Here is a 25,151-nt window from a genome sequence, read left to right as displayed (position 1 = left end):
TATAAATACACTGAATACGGCGCTACATTTTTAATTACTTTTAAATTTGATGTAAATTTTAAGGTCTCGAGCGCATTCATCTCCAGCAGACATAGGTGCTAAATATTGTAAAAAAGGGCCAAAGTTTGCATGTTTCTCGAGGCTTCCTTTTGGTTAAGGGGATAAAACTTGCACAACTCTAACTTCACTTCAACTGTTTAGTAATAAAATATTGAGTTTAATTAGATTTTAAAGACAGATCCGTAGAGATCGACTAACCTCGACAATCAGCTTGTCGAATGACAATGGCGGCAATAAGTGGTACACATGGGTTTGTTAAGAATCAATATCTGATTGGAAAATAGATGAGTTTGATTAACAGGTGGCGACTTTTCATTTATGTGCAAGAAAAAACTATTAGAAAAACAAAACCAATTTTGTCTTTTAGACACACACCGGAAGAAATAAAGGCAAAATCACAAGATATAAATGTGTTACTTCAAAATATTGTGATTAATTACAGATTATTTTTTGAAGTTACTGCAGTTTACAATACATGTTACAAACGAAATAATTTTCTATTTGTCCTTCTGTTTCAGCTGTTTTCAATGAAAACCTATCAATCTAAACGGGCAACAATTGGTCCAAAATAGATATATTTTTCATTGTTTCTAACCTCAGTAAAAGACATATAACATTTACATTTCTGACATGTTCTTTTCTAAACGCATTTTGCTTTGCCAGCATCTAAAACTGTCAAAACGACATGCTATTATAAGCTTAATCAACATCTTGTAGACAATATTTAACCAGACATATATTAAGATATGCCAAAATATTATGAACCAGGTGCTTACCCTTGTCTGTAATTGATTGACAATTAACAATATGCAATAAAAATTGTTATGTTTCGTGTCCTTTTTACTCCCTAACTGATAGTAAAGACATGTACAAAGGCTTAAAGCAATAGATTTATAGTTTTCACGAAAAGGGGACCTAAAAAATGACCAAGAAATATAAATTCATCAATGTCCCATGCATGCAGTACATCGTACAAATTCTTCCAAATGTTTGCAGCTTACGGAACTTGCTGTTCATTTGCTTCATATGTCTTTTACAAATTTGGTGTCTCACTCTTTACTTGCATATATTTCCAAAAGATTTTTGTCATGTCATGGTTCGAGCTCAGATATTTCTTCACAGAACTGTTTAAATGTCATTGTTCATCCATATTTGATGGCAGCACACTGAAATAAGAAAAATTATCAACATTATTGAATAACATCATTTTAATTTTACAATTATACCTAATTTAGTAAAAGCAGGAATGATGTCATAATGTATGATTCATACCCAATGATAATGTTTGATGGAATGAATTTAAAAAGTCAAAAAAGGCTTAAGTCAGTAAAGTATACCAAGTTTCATTTGAATCAAATGCAAACCGTAGGAAGAATTTAGTACACAACGTAGAAAATGAACTGTTCTATTTGGAATGATGTTAAGTCCAAACAGTACATAACTAAAAGTATGATACAGTCAATATGCAAATATCCACCTCATTATGCTGATGTATTCCAAGTGACATTTAAATTAGATGAAAATTGTAGTAGAAGAACACAATAAACTGATGTAATATCATGAGAAATGGGGCATATCTCAAAAAGAAAATAATAATCTAATATGAACATCCTGACATTTTGCTTATGTTCGCCCCAAGATATATACCAAGTTTCATTTGAATATGGAAAATGTAGTGCTGTAGTATTTACGTAATCAAGATGCATATCTATGTACATGTAGTTGAAATATTGTCAAGTCAAAAAATTGAAATAACTAAGAAAAATAATAATATGTTCTGACAATATGCTTTTGTCCACTTCATGTTGGAGGATCGAAACTGTAGGAGTAGTTGAGTACATCCGAATTTCTGAGTGATGGGCAGACAGTTCAATCAATATATACCTTATGGAATAATGACACCTGAATGTGTATAAACAAAAGGGTCATACCTTGTCTTAACATGATTTTCTAAATAACAATACGCTAAATATTGGGCTGAGACAGATTTTTTAATGTTTTAAAGACATTTTTAACAATAAAATATTTATAATGACTTATACATTAGTTGGCCAGAATGAAAATTGATAACTGCACATTTTATGTGATAGACGACCTTCTCATATACATCAAAAATGAAGACTGAAGTCAAATATGTCTAAGGTAATTTTAAGCTCTTTTTCTCTCTTCTTTATGAACCTAGTAAATGCAGAATAAGAACAGAACTACGTCTTTACGCCTTTCTTCAAGTTTCTTGCACAGCAGTTAAATGGCTGCAGATTATTGATACATTTCTTTTAAAGAAATAGCATCAATATGGACCATTGCTGCAAAAAAAAGAGATTGAGAATGCTTTAAAATATATACATCATGATTTATAATAGGATGTTGTCTGTTACAGCATTATAGTCATCTTACATCTAGGGTGTAAGATAGAGTTTTCCAGCACTGTTGAAAACATCAGAGACTACCGTCTGGTATGCAAGAAATAGTAAGGCAAACAATCTAGATGTACAAGTAATCGTCTTATATACAATATTTTGTAAGTCAAAAAATAGTGAGCCGTTTAATGGATTTATTAGTATACGTGTGCAGATGTTAAACACGAAATGTGTTTGACAAAATGGGTTTGGCAGCGTGCATTTCGTTACCAGACGACTATGTTCTAGGTCCGGGAAAGAGCCGCCAAACCTATAATCTCTAAAATGTATAATAACAATCATCATGGTTGTAACCGCAATACAAAATATATGACTAAGTCAATCAAAATGTTATACTAAAGACTATACTGTAAGTAATTCACACATCTGTGTCAAAACTTTAAAGAACTTAACAAATCCATGGTTCAAGTAAGCTCGTTCAAATTTAATTATTGACATGACATATTTTCATTGAGAAGCGAAAGCATATTACAGAATATTTCAATCTTTTAAAAGCGTTACAGACTTTAATATAAACATATTATAACACAGATGAGATGCACTTCAATATATCGTATTAAAACAATAACAAACCTTTAGGGTCTAAAGTAACTGTTTTTGCGAATACAAAAGAAATCATTTAACAAATGGTACACATACGCAAAAGGGCCAAAGCAAACGTAGTAACACCTTTGCGAATATAACATGTAGCTCCTATTTCAACATGAATTCATAAACTACAACAGTCTCAATAGTTTAAATTGCATTCCAATTCGAAGAATTATGAATGATTATGATATTCAACACAATACATATACTATTTTATCTGATCTTATTTTAAGATATTTTTTTCTAAAAACTGTATGCTTACTTCTTCGTTCGGTGAAGTGATTCTGATATTTTTGATTTGGCCATTGCGGAAAATTGCCCATTTTTATCGGATACGTTTTGACATGCACTCAATAAACTGCTTAGTCTATGTTCGAGAAGTTATACATAAATCTCATAACTATTTCGTTCGGTGAAGTGCATCTGAATGTTTCGTTTGTTTGGCCAGTGCGGAAAACTGCCCATTTTTTATACGTTTTGACATGAACTCAATAAACTGCTTCGTTTATGTTCGTGAATCAATACATAAATAACACCTACCTTAATCAAGTGTTCCGTAGACATTCGTTCTGTTCGATGATCATTTTACAATGTCGCAATGACTTCAAAACGGATGTTTTGGGTTATTAACAGTATTTTCAGTGAGGAAAGGTCTTGTAAGCACAATAAATAATGGTTTCTTGGTACACGTTGTACAAGTATTGTCTAACCACACGATAGACTGATTATTCTCATGCCGTATGAACGATTTGTCATCGTTAAAATCGAAAAATACAAACAGCGTCTGTTCACTGTCGAACTGATATGTATATTCACATCGGTTCAGCATGCTTACTAAATAAATGACGTACACATTTATTCACTGTTGTCCCCATTCATCCTAATAATTAAATCTGCAATCAATATATTACACTTAGCATTAACAAAATGTCTTGACAGGCTCACGAAGGTATACGTGTTTTGCTGAAGGTGTTTCCAGAAACCAGTCACTTGCTACCCCTACAAATACAAGTTATCCATACATTTATACATTAAAGATGTATAACAAACACCATTATAGCATATATATCTAATAAAGGCATCCATTAAAAATGAGTTCTGTAAAATATATCGTATATCAGGCTCAACATACAATGTCGGTAAGCCTTGTTTGAGTTATCGCAACAGCGGTACTTTATCTCCAAGTAGATCTGCTAAATAACCTCGTAAATTCAGTGATATCATGAGATTAAAGCAATCTTCTCATAGGCTGTATTTAAATTACAATGATTATAAGAAAATAATTATTACACTGATGGAGTAAACTTATTATTACTACATTCCCAAACAAAGTAAAAAACAAACATTTTATTAATACCTGTAAAAATATTGTTGGCAAAGCTTTAAAATGATGTAACAAACTATAAACGCTACAAAACTTGAAATATATATAAATGCAAGCAAATTACGTATCACTTGCTTATTTCTTGAATACATGAAGTAGAAGCGTTTGTTTCTCTTCGTGTAACAAATACTGGTTCATAAAGCAAAACAAAATCGTAACACTTTTAAGGACACTTTGAAACTACACGATGAGTATTATAAAAACAATGTTGTTTGTTTGTAAAAAGTTGAGATTGTACTGCCCGCTTCGTTACCAAAAACATGAAATCTATTATGATCATGTGTTGAAATCATTGATCAGTGGATTTAAGTTCAAATACTTGTAACGAAAGACTTCTAACCCAGCATTTTGAAAACGTATCAAGCTGTACAAGCTGGTTATAATTTGTCTCAAAAACACTAAATTCATTTTTTCGGCTACTTTGGTCTTAGATTGTCATTGATCGTCTTTGTGTGTACCTATCGTTTTATACATACAGGGATGGATATTACTATTTACCTATAATTTCCAATGTTTGTTTTACAAGAATCATTGTTGATGCATACAACAAAACAAGAAACTATTTGATGAACATGTTATGTGAAGACAGTTAGATTAGCATAAAGTGCATAAGAGCTAAACATATTTGAAAATACATAAAACAAATTGCCCTAATTTGTCGGTTCGGATGCAAATTCCGTTATGATGGGAACATCTAAAACACTGGAATAATTGCGCAAAAACAAAAGTAAAACATTCCAAAGATATCTTATTTACCATTTTCCAGAGGAAAAGTACTTTCAAGCACACCATTTGGTTTGTGTTGTACAAAATAATATTAGGAAATAGACTAATTTATATAGACTTATACATTTATTTGTATCCTTTTAAATCTTTTAAATGCATAGCTTTAAAACCTGTTCACTAAAGTTTTTCTACTACCTTCACGATAGACATTTTTTATTTGGTGTCACTAAACTTGAAAAATACTCTGGATTCTTTAATCATTAATAACTGCAATAGCTGGTACATTTAATGTGCATATAAATATCAGCGATGCATTGTCATGACGCATTTAAATAAATGTTCCTTATTTTTTCACTCAGTTTATTCATGGGTCTACTAGACTGGCATTAGCCCGAATCGAAAATTGTTTCGACATATGTTTTTAAACAGATTTAGCCCAATATCTCGTACGCACATATTTACAGCTGGCATAGCCCATCTTTTAATTTTGACAAATCAACTGTTTTGTATGTAAAATGCTTATTAAGAAAGTGTATTTATCAGGACTATGTAAGGATCAAGAAATATATAAAAACAGGGTCCAGTTTTACGACATCTGACAAATGCATGTATCCCCAAAGTATATTTTTATACAAGACTCGTGAATATAAGTATTCTCAAATTCTTTTGTACAGGCGATCATCGTCCTTGCAAGCTCCTTACCCTTAAAATATGGTACTCAGATTTGCAAATGTCATTACCTGTAATCAAAATTTAATTATATCATTTTTTACAATGCCATATACATAAACTATCATTTCATTAGTAATGCTTTAACACAGAGTACTTATATCCAACATGCTATGAATCTAAATAATTGTTCTCGTATATCAATTACTTATCGATGCATGTTCTGTCAAATTTATACCATTAAATTGTCATCATATAAAAAGTAACAATAGTTTAGCCCTAAAATACAGATATTTTCCCTTTTTTCATTTTTAAATTATCGCATTATGAATATATATTTATCTGTATTGATTTTTATTTAATACTTACGTTGCACTCTCTCTAGTGAGACAAAACTATAAAATATTGCATTAAAACAAGAAAATACTGCATTTTGTAGCATATATTGGTGGGTGGAAATTACGGCAACGGACGTTACAAATAACAATTAATATTTAATATCTTTTCCTAGCAAGTTTGGAGATCTATTTATTATTCGTTTTTCATTGAATTGTTTTCCATACAAATATGTTGTTCCTGATACTTATTGCTACATATAGTTTTAATCGGTTCGTTTGAATAAGATATTGCAGGTTGTTGAAATACAAAATAACAATTCATACAGTAAAGTACATTAATACAGCGTATGCATGTCTAAATGTTTATGCCTTAAGTAGAAACAAAGTAGATAGATGGTACGAACTGTGGAGATTACATTGAAAAGCCTATATCATAAGAAAATGTGTGTAAAGAGAATTTTACATTATCAAAAAGACATGCCTTATTGACCACTGACCACTTGAAGGTAACTAAATAAGCATCTCAATTCTTATCATTACATGAAATATAATTTAAAACAAACACTGATTAGTGTAAGAGATCAAAATAATAACATAATAAAAAACTACATTACTAGTTTTTACATTTTTAATCCTATTAATTATGTTGAGAGTGAAGCAGACAGTGAATCATTCTTTTATATCTAAATAATTTGTGAAGGACATCAAAAAATGTTCCATATTTTAATAATCAATGAACAATATCTCCTTGCTTGTATTTGTCAAATTACTGCTTCATTACTTTCAGTGAATATGAAATATTCATGTACATGTATTCAATGAGTAGACACTTTTCATCAGGTTGAATCTACTGCTGTAAACAAATCAGAAAAATAATGCAAAATGTAAATAGGAGTTTTTTTTTCTTTTACAGTCTTATAAAGGTGGAGGGTTATGCCAAAACACCACCGTTTTAAGGGTTTCTTGGTTAATAAATTAACATACACACCTTCCTAGTTCATTAATTTATCTGCATAATTCATTTTAAATGCCTCTTGTCAGAGATGAATGTCATTATTGTTGTCGACTTCATAAACATCGTCCGGCTACTAGGTATGTCCGAATCTCTTATGATTTCAAATTTACTTATCAAGTGCTAAATCTCTTGAAAATACAGAAATGTTGAATATCTCTATTCATTTCTGCAAATAATTATTGTGAGTGTCACTGTCACAGATAACTGTACCGTTGTGACACTTGTGTGTCAATAATTCTGCTCAATTTCCATTGAATAAGAATCGAATGAATACTCTTCTAGTTTCTACTAACCTTATAAATTCCATTTAGAAGGGTAAAAGGTTGTTATAATTCCTAGATCCTAGATCTACTTTCGTTTTCACATGCACATGTTGACAGTGGTGCCACCTATAATATTGCCTGGCAACGAACAGGGAGGCCACTCGTATACGTCAGAAAGGCCAGACAAATATTATCATTTTTTTCCAAAATTCGTTTATTAGCAACCCTTGCTTCGGTTTCTGGTTAGGAAAATATTAAATGGAATTAACAAATAAAATAGTGTTATAAATTGTTAACCGGAGCAAGGGTTGCTAATAAGCGAGTTTTGAGTCTGAAATGACAGAATTCAGCAATTTAACACGAAATGCCTGTACCGGTCGTACTTTAAACTCATTTTGCATCAATACTGAGAATGTGTTAATTTTGAAAATGACGTAGCTCGGTAGTTTAAAGTTTATTTTAATGAAAACTGTCGATTTTAAACACTGTCATCGATATTTTTATATTTCAAAAATTGGGGGCCATCTGCCTATATAAATCCTACTTACGCCTTTTAGAAGTTTGTGAACAAAAAAAGAAAACCTCGTAGACATTTCTCATTTTATTTCTATTGAAATATGAACATTAATCATTTTTATGTTTGAAACATGCTTCCCCCCAGTGACGCTACAAAATATTTTACACGCCTTTGTAAATAATTATTATATACGTATTCTGCAACAATGGTACTTGGACACGGGTGGTGGCGGGGGGGGGGGGGGGGGCGGGGGAATGTTAAAAATTGAAAACAACTACATACAGGGTGTCAGCAAATGACTTTTACAAAATATATTTTTACACGTATTGCATGTGTTTCTAAAATCTTACATATGTTCAGCTTTATTTGTTTTTGTTAATATTTCAAACATAGAAAACACTATAATAAATAAATAATGGACATAGAAATTCAAGCTTGAAAGCAGACTGACCATGATAATTATATCTTATGAAATTTTCAATCAGGTCTGTTGCCTCTTGACAATCCAAGTCTGACGATTGAGTGTCATCAGGAATGAGAAAACTGCTAGTCATGAACCAGGCAAGGGGCTTAGACATATGCAAATAGATGTATGTCTTCAACCTAAACATAAAAAGATATATATTAGCTGCATTCTTGTGATAATAATATCTATAAAACAAACTGTTAAAATTATGACATTTGCTATACACCGGTATTTGTTGCAGTGTTCAAATGTTACCAGGTAAAGACTAAAACTATAGTGAACACTGCATTTCATTACAAGACAATCAGTGATGTAAACATTGATGTAAAATATGTCTTCAAAGTGAAAAACGTAACTTCTTATCATTAAAATTTCAAATCAGTAGGTGCGTTCTTTTGATATATGTTGATGATTGTGTGTTTCTCTGTTTATATTAAAAGGCTATTCTTCCCGATCGGCGGTGGTGAACTTTAAAATTCTATCTATCTAATTCGAAATCCTGAGAAATAATTCGTGTAATTTCTATAAAATAATACGATAATTGCAATCTGTTTAATGTCTAAACATCTACTAAAATCAATAAAGCAGTTTGCATAGTACTTGATATATTTAGGGTAGACCACGTTGATTCTGTTCAGTGAAATATATTAGTCTATGTTGTATAAACTGTTGCCAAAAGAAATTAAAATAATATTTAGGCAGATGAAATTCAGAAAATAACATACATTTAGGGAGGGTCAATAGTATCTTCATGTATTCCTTCGAGGTAGCACCTAAGTTCATATTATCGTTAAGTCGTTGAGTTTGACCCACAGGGGTCCGGCTCATGCCTAGGTCCAGGCCCTACCCTATAGTGTTTTTTATAGGGTAGGGCTAAGGGTCTGGACCTAGACATGAGCAGAATCCCTATGCTATGGTTTGACCTCTGTTAGATAATACCATTTCTACATTACAGCTCCAGATAGATTAGCAACAAACAAATATTGTTAATAAAGATTTCAAGCGAAAACATAAACCACCTACTTTGACAACTAATTCATCCGTTAAAGCTAGAAATAACACCTCAACGACCTACCATTTGTTTTCCATAGCTTGGACACGCTCCATCTTTAGTGGGTCGCACTAAACTACTGACGACCTTAACTTAGCTGACGATATACAGTAGGTCCAATATCTCGGTGTATGATCAATTCTATATTGTTGGTACAAAACTTGAGGTACCTTCACTTTTTGGTATAAGTAACGAACTTTTACGTACAAAAAAGATGTAAACACGCCGTGAAGAAGGAGGCGAGTACCTGGAAAAATACGACTTTAGAGACTAAGTTGATTTTACTGATGTTATCACGGAACATGAGTATCTTCTAAGCTTCCACCTGCATGAAAACAAAATGAAAAGATTCAGCAGTTTTCGCCGAATAATCGTTACAGTTTGAGCACTGTTGTACAAATGCAGCAAACGTAAATCGTTTATTGCACTTATTTAAAGATTCATAATGTTTTGAGCATAGTTTTCTTTTACAAATATATTCATTTTTTTATCCATAGAAACAGTAAAGAAAAGAAACCATTTTTTAAAACAATTTCTACTCTTAAAAACACGATTTCATCAAAATATAAAGCACCTATATTTTACGCATAACACTAAACGGAGGCACCTCCGTTATTTTCAAAACTTTAATGTAATATCTAGAAACTATATTTGTTTTTCAGTGCCAATGTTCAGAAGCGACGTTCATCGCTATTTTGGCTCCATAAGCAGTCGGGGAACTTTCCCGTTCGGGAAAGTTGGGGATTCCCCTTTTTACTTTCCCGATCGGGAAATATTGATTGAAAAAATACCCGATCATGAAAGAAAATGCCCAGATTTTATATACCTTGGTGTATGGACTTTTTTTAGAATTTTTAATGAAACAATAATCACTTTATGGGAAATGATGTAACTAAGAAAATGAATGGTGACATCGATGTTTTAATTTCAACAAGAAAATTTAGCCACCTTTTGAATCACTTCACAGCGTTGAAGTAGAAAATAAAATGAGGATGTCTTCCCACTTCTCCCAAAAATTGGACCTAGATAGACCCCTGACCCATAATCATCAAACCTCACAGCATTATTATAATTATTTATATGATTTATTATCCAGCATGAGAAATTGTGCACCTAATGTTTCAGTTTGATTGGTGTAACATTGTTTATCGGAAAACATAGAATAACGCCTGGATTCGGCGTACGGAAATGAAAATTAATTTATGAATTAATTGAAACCTGTGAGTAAATTTATTACAATGGCAGTGTTGCTATATTTCTAAAGTCAAGATATGATATTAAAACATACGGCACGTTAAAAATTCGAAATAATGTGTTAAAATTAGAGTGAAATGTCCGGTTCACTGTTATTATTGTCAAATATCTTAAAAATAAGCACACGGACCTATACTTTTATTTCACCAAATTATGGGAGGTTTCATCAAAATCTACACTGTAGAAAAAATTCTATTCCCGAAAATATTATTGAAGTTATGATTTTCCTATAGACTCCAATTATGAAATATTGCATGAGGTCCAAATTTTTCAAATCGGTCTAGCAAAAAATCAAGCACACATCCCTCTCTTTTATATTTGTTGAATTTTCTAAGTATATTCTGAAGTTTTGAAAAATCTGTGTTTAATCAAATTCTACAATGAAGAAAATAATTTCGATACAAACGTGCAGAACTACTTTAAAGGCTCATGATGTGGTTGTTTAAAATGTGGCTGTCACATTTTCCGTTATGAACATAAGCTATATCAATTTCGTGTTATATCCTGTTTACCATAATTTTGTTTTCTCTATTTTTTGTCATAAGTTTGAATATTGATGAGCAAAGAAGAAAGTTTTATTGAATATATTGTTTTTATTACCTCCCTTTAAGATTCTAACTGTAACAGTTCAAAACTGTGAATTATTAAAAGTAGCATTCCTATACCCACACTTGGGGAGAGGGGGGTGGGGAGCATATAGATTTGCCCTTGTCCGTCCTTCCGAGAATGTTGTGTCACGCTTAGCTTCAAAAGTATTTGACTTAAGAGTCACAAAACCTTACATGAATTTTGGTCATCATGTGTAGTTCTGCACCTGGCGTTTCGCGCCCGCATTCATTCAGTCGTGTAGGAGTTATGTCACCTGACTTAGTAAAAAAATGGTCATTTTAATGTTGTGTCGCGCGTAGTTCCAAAAGGATTTGACATAGAGTCACCAAAGTTTACAGGAATGTTGGTTAGCATGTGCAATTTTACGCACCTGGGGTTTTGCGTCCGGATTCATTCAGTCTTGTAGGAGTTATGACCCCTGATTTAGTTAAAAATTGGTCATTTTGATGTTGTGTCGATCATCGCTCCAATAATATTTGACCTAGAGTCACCATGGACAGGTATCTAAAAGTCTTAACAAAAGCATATATGTTTAGATGTACATTATATATGGTTATTTTTTTGTATTATTTTTAAATAGCAACATATTCTTTTCTCAAAGTTGATCGGTGTCCTTTGTCATGTAGTGGGGGCATCTGTGTCCCATGGACACATTTCTAGTTAACCGTTCAATTATGCAGAACATTTATTCGGTCAGCTGTTATGTATGTTGTTTTTTCTTTACATAAAATTTAAAGCCTTTAGGAACATTAGAAGCACTGATTTCAGTTGTGCTATCACAATTAAGTGTAAAATAAATCTAATTTAGACAAGTATTATAGCACTAGCAGTTTTCAAAGTAAAGACAATTAGGAAATATTTGTGTGTTCTCTGGTTCTGATGTTTTTATCATCTTATTTAAAAAAAATATATATAATAATAATTTGGTAATAAAGTGAAGTATCTTTTTGCATTTTTTATTTAGGTTACAGTTTCAGCTGGACCACCTGAAAGTTTTAAAGTTTTACTGAGGGTTTCTTAGGAAGTACTTGGCCAAATACTTACAAACTCACATGTCTTTGGCATCATGAGGTTAAATGAATCTAGCTTGTATTGTGTCAAAATTTTGCCCCTTTCTAACCTTTTGAATTTTGGTTAAAGTTTTGCATATAAGCAATTTATACAGAAATGACTTGGCCAGATGTTCATTCGCATCATGACCTTGCAGAACACGTTGAAGTCTTATGTATTCATTTTTGTTTAAAAAGTGCTGCTTTTAAAGTTGTGCGTGTGAGCAGATTTCTCTAAACCTACAATACGCAATGCAATTAAAAATTTTTATATGTCTTTAGCATCTTCAGATGACCGATGAGAACAAGTTATATAACTCTTGGTTTCATTTCAGCATATTTGTGCTCCTTTTAAACATAGACGTGTTTTGAAAGTTTTGTATGTAATCATGGCTTTCAGAAACGTTTTCTTAATCAATAAACATCTTGCATATCATTAGTGACCTCAAGAAGCTGGTTTAATAACTTTTGCTTTACATTTTGGCAAAATTGTGCCCCTTTTATGTCGAACCCACTTGCGGAATCAAAGACATAGTAAACCGTTGTGCAAATGGTTGTTTAGTGTATGCGTGTGGGCTTGTGTCCGCCTAGATCATTTTGTCTGGACCATAACGTTAATATGCATGATGTAATCTTGTGCCATGCATAAACCCCAGGTTCTTATCTCATAGGTCAAGGTGACAGTTGGAGGTCAAAGGTCATGTCTAGCATCAATACCCCTTACTAGTATGACTTGATACTAATGCAGATGTAACATGTGACCATTCCCCATCTTCAGACATCACCTGACCTCAGTTTGACCTTGACCTTGACCTCTTTTTGGACTTAGGTTGCTTTATATGGGCCATCTCTTTGTTAGCCAAATGGGACTGTTTCGTCTAGCATCAATACCGCTTACAAGAATGAATTGATACTAATACAGATGTAACCTGTGACCATTCCTGATCTTTTAAAACGCTAGCGTCGGCAGGTTTAACTAGGCAGGGTCGAGTAACCCGAAACAAACATTTTTAGGCCTTATTACGTACGATGATTCACGCTTTCAACAAAGGAATACATTGTGTATTGCCAATCACTTAATAGAATTTACAATTTCCGTTTAAACAAACAGAATATTCGAACATATTCGAATATGGCAAACCGAATATTCGAAAATTGATTCCAGTATTCGTTCCCATACCTACTCTTTATGCTCACTTGTGAAAATCAACGCAGTTTCTGTTTATTACATGCTTCAAAATTCTTATTATACTCAGTGAGTAAGATAGACAAATATCTTACTGATGATTTTTAGTATTTCACTGGTAAGCATAAAATTAGATCCGTTATTTACTCATTGAATGATTGGTGGAGTCTATTTAGCTCAGTTTTGCAAAAGAAAACAATGGAAATACAAATAAAACAGGAGCTGTCTGAGGACAGCAACGCTCGACTATTCAACAGTCTTGTCAACTGAATGAATGCAAACGTCGAAAAAGGGGCATAATTTTGTAAAAATGCAAAACAGGGTAATGTAACCTACATAGTGCTTGTCAGCTCCTGGCAGTTGACAACTGTGTGAAGTTTCAATCCATTCCCATTAGTGGGCACTGAGATACCGGCTTACTTATAAACATTTAACTAAAATCTTTAACTGAATGTTTAAAAAGGGGAATAATTTTGTAAAAATGCAAAGTAGAGTTATTGAACCTTTGTCGTACATGTCATATCATGACAGTGAACAAGTGCGTGAAGTTTCAATCCATTCCCATTAGTGGATACTGAGACACCAGCTTACATAAAAAAATTTAACCAAAAACGGCTAAGTGGAAAAAGGGGCATAATTTAGAAAATAAATGCAAAGTAGAGTTATGGGACCTGCACAGGGCATGTTAGATTATGACAGTGAACAAGTATGTGAAGTTTCAATCCATTCCCATTAGCGGGTACTGAGATATCAGCTTACAAACAAAACCTTAACCAAACATTTCTAAGTCGAAGGGGGAATAATTTTGTAAAAAAGCAAAACAGAGTCATGGAACCTGTGCAATGTAAGTCAGGTTATCACAGTAATAAAGTATCTGAAGTTTCAATCCATACCCACAAGTGGTTACTGATACACCAGCTTACATAAAAACTTAACCAAATCGGGACGCGGACGCCGACGCCGACGCACGGGCGAGTCAAATAGCTCTACCTATTCTTTGAATAGTCGAGCTAGAAAGATGTCATTTTGAACCAGAAAAATATTTTCCATCATATATAACGACTCAACCTATATAAATTCTACTCTTTGTTACACCTATGAGACATTTCAAGTTCTTTACTTGTTTAAGTGTGACCGAATTTTAAAAGTATGTATACCAATGTCACATCTTCTAGGCAATAGTAACAATTTTCTAAGAAAAAGTGCGTCGCAAAAATAAATTGTTGGTTGTCTATAACACTTGTCGATTCGGAAAAAATAATCTACAATGATTGATGCGAAACTGTCTTATTTCGTAAACTGATTTGCAATATTGCATTGATGCTTAGAACTGAATTCTGATACATGTAGAACATTCTGAACATGGCCAGAATAGCGAGAAATATGTAACCTTAAGGCTGTTTAAACACACAAAGTAGTTAAGATTAAAAGAATATGCCTTTTTCCTTTTAAATGATAAAAAAATCTTATTGATAACTTTATCTTATAAAAAGAAGACAAGGCAAACTTCCTTTAATATAATATAATATCTAAAATGAACATATTGAGACTCTCCCTTTGTTCACCACTTTAGCGACAATGTGTTGATTAAAACGTTAATTGATGAAGAATTTGACAAAGCAGTCTTCGTGGCAAGTCTTACCTTGTTAAATCATTTATTCAAATATATACATGAGTGATCATAGCAAACATCAATTGAAGTTTGTAATAGATTGAATGAACAGAACGAAAACGAAACCTTATGGGTACCCATGCTTTTCCTGACTTATGTAGAGAAAATCTCCGATTTAGAAGGATTTTCACAAAACTTACTAATTTCTAGGTAAAATATTTCAACAAATATTTATTCATTTCGGAAAGCCTTTATTGTTAAATCGTTCGAATATATTAACATCATAAATTATCAATTAACATAAAATAAACAGTAACAACCATCTTCTGCAATTTCGTTACTGTACCCTCTCCTTAATTCTAACCTTGTTTCTCTGTTTTTCATAAGATTTGCCTTTCCGTTAGATATGAACCGGCGTTTCAGGTTTTAACCTGCTGATGCATATAAATAGATAGGTAATATAGTTTCAAAAAGGCAGTGAGCATTTGGATTGTGAAAATTAAAACATTCAAAAAATTATGATATTTAACATTTCAAATGCGAGTTTTCTCACAACGGAACAAACGACATGCGATTTTTAGGTAAATGAACATTTTAAAATTTTTCAGCACCTTCATTTTGGACAAGAAAGATATGTTTTATGCTTCAGTGCTAAGTTTTAATTTAATATTGATATAAAAAAATGCATTATTACCTTTTTACAAAGGAAAAATAAATCTGAAGTCGAAAGAGGGATTTTTTGGAAACCAGTCACATATATTTATACACGCATGCACGAATATCATTTTGTATTCAAAATGTATGGGGAAATTGGAATTATTTACCCGTTTAAAATTACTATAAAACTCATTTTAATTAGGACTCCACTGACTGAAACGTTTACTTAATAAATCAATTACTTAATACTCAAGTAACTTACAATTAAATTCTAACATAGACATATCAGTTTATCAGTAACTAGTTTAAACAAAACTTAATTAAGTTCTAGACAAATCAGTTAATCTTTGGATCAAAACAAAGGTTAAAATCTAATTCGAGTATGACTATTTCTTGCAATGGCCATAGTATTGATTCTAAATCATCTGTCAAATATTTATGTGCTACTATTGATCACACGTTGTCATTGGAATCCATGGCTAGGTCAGTAATTAAGGAAATAGAGAAAAGTGAAAATTTCACAAGTCGCTCAACACGACAAAAATGAAAATATTGCAGGCTCGGTTTTATTGAGCCTGTTCGTGGACGGTAGTGGAAATGCATGCTACCGTCCACGCCCTCTAGCCCCGGGTTGAGCAGAACTCAACATTTACACATACTAAAAGTACAAAAAACAATTTAGAGACATCCGCAGATGTATTCCAATGATAGGTTAAAATTTCTATACCGTAAGAGTGCATTTCTCACTGCTCGTACTAAAAAGTTGTTGGCTCCATCACTTATTCAGTGCAATTTTGATTATGCTTCATCAGCCTTGTTTTATGGTTTGACTAAGTAATAGAAGAATAAGCTTCAGATCACCAAGAACAAATAAGTAAGATTTTCATTTTGTGTACATCCTAGGTCACACATCAAGAAAGAACATTTTGTTGATCTGAAATGGCTACCGGTTGAGGACAGGGTCAACCAATTAATACTTTCACATGTTTTTAAAGTTAAATGTCAAAAGGCCCCATCATATATGTATGAGCATTTCACCCCTGTCAATTCTGTCCATAAGTACTCTATAAGGTTTAGTTAAAAGATAAAGGATGTTGATGTGAATGATACTGGAAGATTTTCAATTCCAAAGGTCAAAGGTTTGGGTCAAAAGTCCTTTGCATTTAAGGGATGTTGTCTATGGAACGACTTACCTCAGTCAGCCAGGGATTCCACATCCATGTCTGTTTTTAAATGTATAGTTAAGCAGCATTGTATAGATTCCCTTCAATAATATTTTATACTCTTAATTTACAATACTTCTTTTATATTTTTAAAATATTAATTTTGCCCAGATTGATTTTTTCAACAAATGTTTTCAGGTACTTTAGTTAAACTGGCAAATTATTTTAGTTATTTTGAATCTTACTCTAGTTGCTCGTTAATTGCGATTTAGTATATTTGGTACCCATTTTTTACCATTTGTTTTTTTTTTCATAATTTATAATATTGAATCCACTAAGCTATGTTATTGTAATTTTTAATGTCTTTCATTCAAATGTGATATTACTTTTGAGATTATATCTTGCTTCAATTATACATGTGATAGTAATTTATTAAAGTTATATTTCAATTTATTTAAAAAAAAGTATTTCAAAGTGTGTTACCTGAAATTCAATATTTCAGTTATTCCAATTTTGTTTTCTTCCTATGTCATACAATACTATATATTAAGAACCACAATGGAAATAAGAGCATTGAGCTTATCTTTACTTTCTGTGTTATCCTTGGCATATAATGTTTTGTGACCTGGCACATTTCAGTTTATATTCATACAAATTTGTTTATTGTTTGCTGTATGTATATGATAATTTGCCATGTTATATCGATACATTGTATGTTGAAATAAATCAATCAATAAATCAGTCAATAAGCGGCTCATTTCTCACCAGGTAATTCAATACTTGCTTTTTGATGTATTTATTTATTCAGAATCGTTTGTTTTGTAAGCCTATGAAGTGCTGAAATCTGGAATTCGTCATTGTTTAGATTTGATGTAAATTTCGCTTGACAAATAAGAGAAATTGGAATATTGTTTCAAGAAGTCAATACATTTATAAGCCGAATTGAGTTAAAATAATATTCACATTATTTCCCAATATCAAATGCTTTATCCCATGGAGTTTATTTTATCTAACGAAGAAATTTTTAATCTATAATGGTGGGACGTGTTACAAATAACTACAAGTTAGAGTAATCAAGCATGCAATTTGTTGAATATAGTGTCCTGATCTACCATATCAATAAGTTATTCTAATCAGCAGTTTTGAGGCTTTGAGACTGCAGCTTTTATCAGCGATATGCCTGTTTACAACACTGCCTTGTGGACGTTACTGGATCAATGGCTATACTTGCGGTATGAATAAAAAGCATGCAATGAAAAGCAGGGATAGACATGCAATAAGAATAGCCATTTTCCAAGAATGCAACCACATCACAGATTACGTACATGTTGTGTACATGGTCAACATATCAAAAAGCAAACACATAAACAAAATAAAACATAAATAAAATGATGACAAACCAACAAAAGTAGCATCGTAGTGAGGCTCCACATTGGAACGCTTAGTGGCAAAACCACCACTATGGAGCTTGAATCTCTTTATGATGGGCACCTAACCCCATGCCTGAAACACCCCGTGCCCCTGTGCTAAAAAGTCACATGTCAAAGAATGTATATCCCTGTTAGTTGTATTCTTAACACACTCAACGATAAAGAAAGGCAAGGCTTGTAAAACACAAATGTGCTTTTGTAAACTCATTTGAAAATCACGTTTCAAGAACCATAGACGCAGGTGCGCTAAACATATTGCTGGGAAGGGCCCGGCAAAATAGACCAGAGAAATTGTTTTTGAAAAGTCATAATGATGGTTGATTAACAGGTCATTGATATGAATAGTAAATGTTCAGCTAAAATTGTACTTATACGAATACCTAAATATTAGTTGGTAAACAGAGTGATCAGAGCACAAGACCATCATTATGAAAATACGATTGTGTGATTTTCATGAAAACCGTATATGATATATGTTTTTATTATCATGACAATATAGCGTATATCAAAACCTTTACACAAGAGCTAAACAAACTAGTTGATACAAGTACTAAAATTGTTTTCCCGTCAAACCTAAGTATAACCAATGAATGAAGAAACAGAAACCTAGACCGTATGTTCGATCTTAAAATAGTTTCCATTAAACACATTTCCGTGATATTGATTAAGGCCAAGACATTTATGCAACGCTCTGTTTACTAAATTTAGTGCAAGCTTTATATTTTAAAAGAAAATAACTTTGATTTTGCATCAGAGTGACCTTTTAACCTGGCGGCTGATACCTTTGTCATCTCTTAACGTTTGTCTGGCATAGTATTTCTTTTAGGTGATCTTGGTGTGCCTTTTCGTCAATTTCTAGTTTTATCATTATTTCTCCTGCTTTCATGATTACTTTCTTCAGCTTTAATCTGTGTTGACACATGTTTTGCAAATATCTTTGTCTGGAACTTTGAAGCTGTAATCAAATTCACTGTAAAATATGTTGTTATATACTGATTTGCTGACTGGTTTCATTAGATCATTTTCACATTTTTTCTACATATAACTCGTACAATTTTGAAAGGTAATCTTTTTCTGTACCCATTTGGCAGTAGTGGGATTTGTATGTAGGAAAACTTTGTATGTGCTGTTTGACATGTTTTTTTGTCGAATGAACAAGTTTTTCCCATGGTGTATGTTTCCCTCTTAGGCTGGATAAACAACCACTAGCATGTTTTATAATTGGTATATGCATTCTTGCACTGCTAATTCATAGTGTATTCATGAATACTTTGTTACACACTATTTTTGATCCATTATAAGTGTCCCATATCTCCTGTCCACATCATATAATTTTAAATGTCCACAGATATATGCAGTCTGAACATCCCAACTGTCACATCAAAACATTTCTTCCTGTAGTCCATGGGCACATTGTCACAACATTTCAAAGGACAAAAGCAGTTATAATCTTTGAACTCCTTCCGTGGAACTATATTTCCAGTGATATTTTCATACTCTTAACCTTTGATTCTTTTGGTCTTTCTTACGTTAGCCTTCCATTCTGCAGGATTTTTTTTTCTCATTTTTTTCTTGGATCTCGTTGTGTTATCATCAATAGGATTGTTCTTTTATCAGACCATTTTTCTCTTCCTGGCTGGAATTGTTGTTTTCATCCAGAGCAATTTTATTGTTATTCTGTCCAGTCATTGCAAATATCATGTTGTCATCGTTCTGTGTACAAGATTCGTTTACACTTTTCCTGTTTATCCTTCTTGTTGTTATAATCTTCTCATTTTCACTATGGTCACTTTCTTTGTCTGAATCTGAATGAGGTGCATTTTCATATTCAATCTAATCTACACACATGTAACCAATTATGTGCCTAGAGAATGGTACAAGTTTTTAATATAAAATATGATAACTTTTGGGCGATTTAACATGAAAAGACGAATTTTAATATTTTTAAATTGGTCTAAACTAAACATGAATCTTTGCAGTGGTGTGTCAGTCCATGTGGTCTTATTAAACCGTTTGACAATTTTACGTAACAAAATTGATAGACAGCTGTGTATATTGTACTTTTAGCAAACCTTTTCCAACTAAAAAAAGTCTAAACACTCAAATGAGAGCACAATGCCTTTTGCACATGTTGATGATAATCTGTCTAGACTTCTGTTAAAATACCGTACATGAAATACATACATGGACAACAAATAGTGTGCGATATATCACTATAGCCCTACATGAGCACTTTTATTTATTTTCCTATGGGCCAGACCTTACTCTATTTTAATACACGCAAGGACCACAATGGAAATAAGAGTTTTCTCTTGCTTGTGTAATCCTTGGTGACGGTGTGTCTGTCGTGGTTATTTATTAGTTCATGTCTGTATCATGTTATTATGTTGTATTTACTATACATGTTGCTTTTAAATATCCATGTATGTGCACTCCTTAACGAAATAAATCTATCTATCTATCTATCTATATATCTATCTATCTATCTATCTGTATTGTGTTTTGAACTGTGCCACCGAATCTAATAATGTTATCTCCATGTTTTTTCCAGCCAAACTGGACTAACCCCTTGTATTAATAGCCTTGTTTAATAGACAGCTTTTCTGTTCTTTAAGGTAAATGTATACAGGATACAGATAAAAGACATTCTTATCATACTTAATTCATTTGTGTTTTTATCCATCTGACAGAATTAAAGTAAATACATTTACTTTTCAAAGGTGACAAATATCAAAATAATTGAAAGTCCAAATAAATTATTCAAGCAAGAAATCATGACTCTAGTCTGTAGAAATGTAACCAGGATCATGAAGACTGTCATCTTTGCTAATACTGCCATCCTTTACGGTGTGGATTCCTGATTTATGGGCTTTTTTGTATGTGTTCATGGAGCATTTTCTTTGCCTCTGCAATATTATTGGTTAGTTCATTATGGCATACCAACAATGATGAACTAAGCTAGTTGGTTCACTATTGTATAACATATATCTGTCAATTATTATAATGTGGGTTAGCTCACAGGGTAAGCGTGTCTGGATATATGCATGCTTTAATAACCTCTACTAGACAGTTTGAAAGCTCTTTGTCTGGAGAGGAAGAAAGGGTTGATAACTCACTTTTGAAAACCGTGTGGCTTAGTTTACTCTTGCTCACAAGTGCAAATTGTCGATATTTTTCTACTCATTTGCAGTGCAAAAAGGTATAAAAGGCAAAAGCATCAAATAGCACATGTCTCTATGAAAGGGATTCTTCGTTGTGACCACGTAATATTGACTATAAGTTAAAATAAGGAATGAAAGGTAAATATTTGCTTGTACACTTTTTTATATATTTTTTCATAAGATTTTGTTTGATAAGATCAAGATCTGCCTTGGTCACATTTAAGGGAGGGGATTTTGAAGTACAAGCTTTATTTCGTGATGCAAAAGCGGAAATAGAAGAAAAATTACTTTGTATGGGAGACACGGCCGTTGAAATATTGTTGTAAGTTAAATCATCGTAAAACAAATGAATTAACATATTTGTTACACTGCAGTTTGTTGTAGGATCACTTAATATACGTGCAAGATAAAGGATTTAACAGGAGACGGGATGGAAGCCAAACTTTCAAGACATTTCTGAAATCGTAAAATCTGATGATTTTCAAAGGGATGGAACAGAAAGCTTTGTTTGTGTTTCTGATCTAAACCAGTATAAATTAGCATTTGTGTTTTGTGATTCAGTTACTTGTAACTGTGTTTGTGTATTTTAGTTTCTTTATTAAGCATGCAATTCTTACTGTCCTAATGTTTTATTTTTGTCTTTATGTGCTTTGAATTTAACACACTGCTTCTTATATGCTGATTTATTTACTCTGTGTTTTGTTTACAGCTGCTGTACCCTTGTTTTGCTAATACTTTGTTTGTCGGAATATAGCCCTTGAGCAATTTTTATTTGTTTATTTAGTATCATACGGAAAATAAAACTTCTTGTATCTTGTATGATTTATCTTGTTTACAATATGAAGAAACAACCCTGACAATAAATTAAAAAATAAAGAATTACCCTGCTGATTTTGCTATTTAAAGTGGTCTTCTTTGCATAAAAGGTGTTTCCGCTATGTAGGCATACCGGTGTGTGACCTTATTAATCAGGACACCGGTGTAGCGTAATTATCACATGGTCGTGACCAGGTCGACAGTTTATATATATTTTTCAAAACTTCCCCACATACTTATTCTTCGTCCAATATTTATAAAAATATTGCACAATAAATCCTCAAAGATAGCTTTTAAAACATATTTAGTGTATGAAATTATGTTTTGTCCAATAGCATTGCAGTATTTTTCAAATTATCCGGAAATATATTTTGGTAAAGCAGCATTAACTTCCAGTCGTTTATTAATCTGGTAAGTCGCATACATTTAATTGAAACGATTTACAAGCCCTTCTGCGCATGTCTGTATAGGAGGGTCAAGAGGCGTGCTATTGATTCTACTCACTCTGGCGTCATCCGCGATTCTCTATGAAACACAAACGCTTTCTGTTGAAAGAATTTAGACTGAAATTAAAACGCTTTCCTTGTTTTAATGAAAAATTGTCACCATCTAAAAAAAAAAGAAAACAAACCGACTGAATGCCTACTCACGTGCCAGTAGATCTAGTTAAAATCCAGCAATAAAACAAAATAGAGAATAATCTAAGTCAGACAATCATAAATTCAAAAACACCACTTCCTGTAGTCCAAAATGGCCACAACGGAAAAGTTGCACCCCCAAAAAAGAATCATATTAAGCCTTACCTTCACGGCGGAACAGTTTCAGAATTTATAACTTTAAAAATTAAAACAGATCAACTAAACTGTCAACAACTCAGGATTCTGCTATATTTAGAACACAGTTAATTTATTTTTCCATGAATTAAATTGTCCAACACCTTGCCAAAGGTGCTAAATATTGTGTCTGGGATTGTTGTTCGTCAGCAACTGCTCAAAATGATAGGATATGCAACGCTCTGAAAATTACCTTTCCGACTGAAAAGCTACAAAACAAAACATGTCCGCGAAGGGTAAATAACGAAGTGCTTATTTCAAAACTGTCCTGATATTCGCCTTTAATATACTTGTCTATCTAAGACCCTGATAACTTGCTTGACATACCCATAAGCAAACATCAGTTATTGGTGTAATTAAACCTTTGGAAAAAGCGTGATTTGCACGTTGTAAAGTTCTGACTTTTGCACTTTTTGAAATAAAGTATCGTATCTGATTGGCATGGCAGTCACTTGTTAATCATATCTGTCTGTTTCATCATATATGCATACTGTACTGATGTAGTGTGCAGATTGATTTCAAAATTTCAGAGCGCGCAATTTGCATTGTATAGCGACAGGTATTCATAAAAAAATAATACTTTTAATCATATTTGTCCATTAAAACACCCGGAGAAATTGTTTCAGCCTTTGCATTTGTCTCAACAATTGCAATAATGTGCACCATTTCCTTCTCAAAATTAACATCAACATGTCATTATTTAAAACAGTGTCATGAAATTATAGTTGGTGATAAGAACAATCATTTTTCTGCAATCCTTAAGATATACATACATATCAGCAATAATTGGGTAGGAGTTAAATGGTGTCAGATGGTATGATTCAATTCGGACAACATATCCAGTGTTACATCATGGAAATTCAATTCTATATATGTGATACAACAGTAATTGTTTCAGGCCGCTTTAGTAATAATAATGATTCTGTCATCAGAAATGTGTTGTGATTTAGCGATATAGCATTTCAACAAGAAGGCAGTAGGCATTGTTTATAAACTGCCAATTTCTTTAAATCTCCAAGTCTTAAAACAGAAAGAAGACTCGAATCAAATACAGTTTTTGAATATCCTCACACGATTTGTCCATTCTAAAATGTTGATCAGATTGCCCGGATTCGAGTGAATTTCAATTTCGGCAATTTTAATACTTTTTGTACAAATGTGAAGAATTAAGTTCTCTTATCTACCCAGTCCATGACTCCATTTATGGACATAACTTTGATTTTAAGGAAAGGTATATTGCTTCTATCAGCTATGTAAATTGAACACAATTTTCCGACGGAGTAGGGGTACACACACGGAACTTAATTAGCGCAAAGGAATCCTAAAGCGATTGCAATCTCTCAGTCCAAGAAAACATACATTAAAGGCATACAGGCATAAAGGCATACAAGAATATTATGTAACTGTTTATAGATCCGTTTTCCTGATTTGTTTAATGGGTATCATCGGATCTATCTATCCAAAGGAGACTGAACATGGTAATGCATTTATTGTTATAATTTGCAGCGTCAAAAGTATCCTTTCCTTATCTTCGTATGATTAACATGATACGAAATATTTGTTTATATAATTTTAAGGTTGTCGTTTCTAAGAATCTTTAATCCTCAAGTTAAACTGGTTCTGGTTTTATCAATACATAACTGTTGTGTATGTTGAGCGAGCCGTAAACACAGCCAAATGTCCGATAAAAAAGCAAATAGCCCGTGCAGATTACTAAGAACAATAACTAATTGATTAAAAGCAATCACAGATTTAAAAAGATGAAATAATGATCTTTAGATGATGGAAAAAAAATGATTTTGAGAACTATAAAATTACAGAAAATCTCGTATAAGATAATACTCCTTTTAACAATATACCAATTGAGGCGCTTACTATCGATGA

General features: G+C 32.5%; 1 long non-coding RNA gene across 5 annotated transcripts; it reads right to left on the bottom strand.

Moving 5' to 3' along the window:
• Positions 1-465: 465 nt before the first annotated feature.
• On the bottom strand, positions 466-23,403 carry LOC123566036 (uncharacterized). Of its 5 annotated transcripts, none has more exons than XR_008372177.1 (5): positions 22,502-23,403; positions 9,522-9,822; positions 7,494-8,583; positions 3,609-4,067; positions 466-1,226 (listed from the first exon to the last, which is right to left on the bottom strand). It is a non-coding gene; the product is annotated as an uncharacterized LOC123566036 (long non-coding RNA). The 5 variants fall into 5 exon arrangements; XR_006689321.2 differs by having other exon boundaries at positions 9,522-9,744; XR_006689322.2 differs by having other exon boundaries at positions 8,432-8,583; positions 9,522-9,744; positions 22,502-23,395.
• Positions 23,404-25,151: the final 1,748 nt, after the last annotated feature.

The sequence above is a fragment of the Mercenaria mercenaria genome, chromosome 8, assembly GCF_021730395.1.
Source record: "Mercenaria mercenaria strain notata chromosome 8, MADL_Memer_1, whole genome shotgun sequence".
Classification (NCBI taxonomy): domain Eukaryota; kingdom Metazoa; phylum Mollusca; class Bivalvia; order Venerida; family Veneridae; genus Mercenaria; species Mercenaria mercenaria.
Note: the sequence above shows the minus strand (reverse complement) of the source record. Positions and strands in the feature narration are given on the sequence as shown.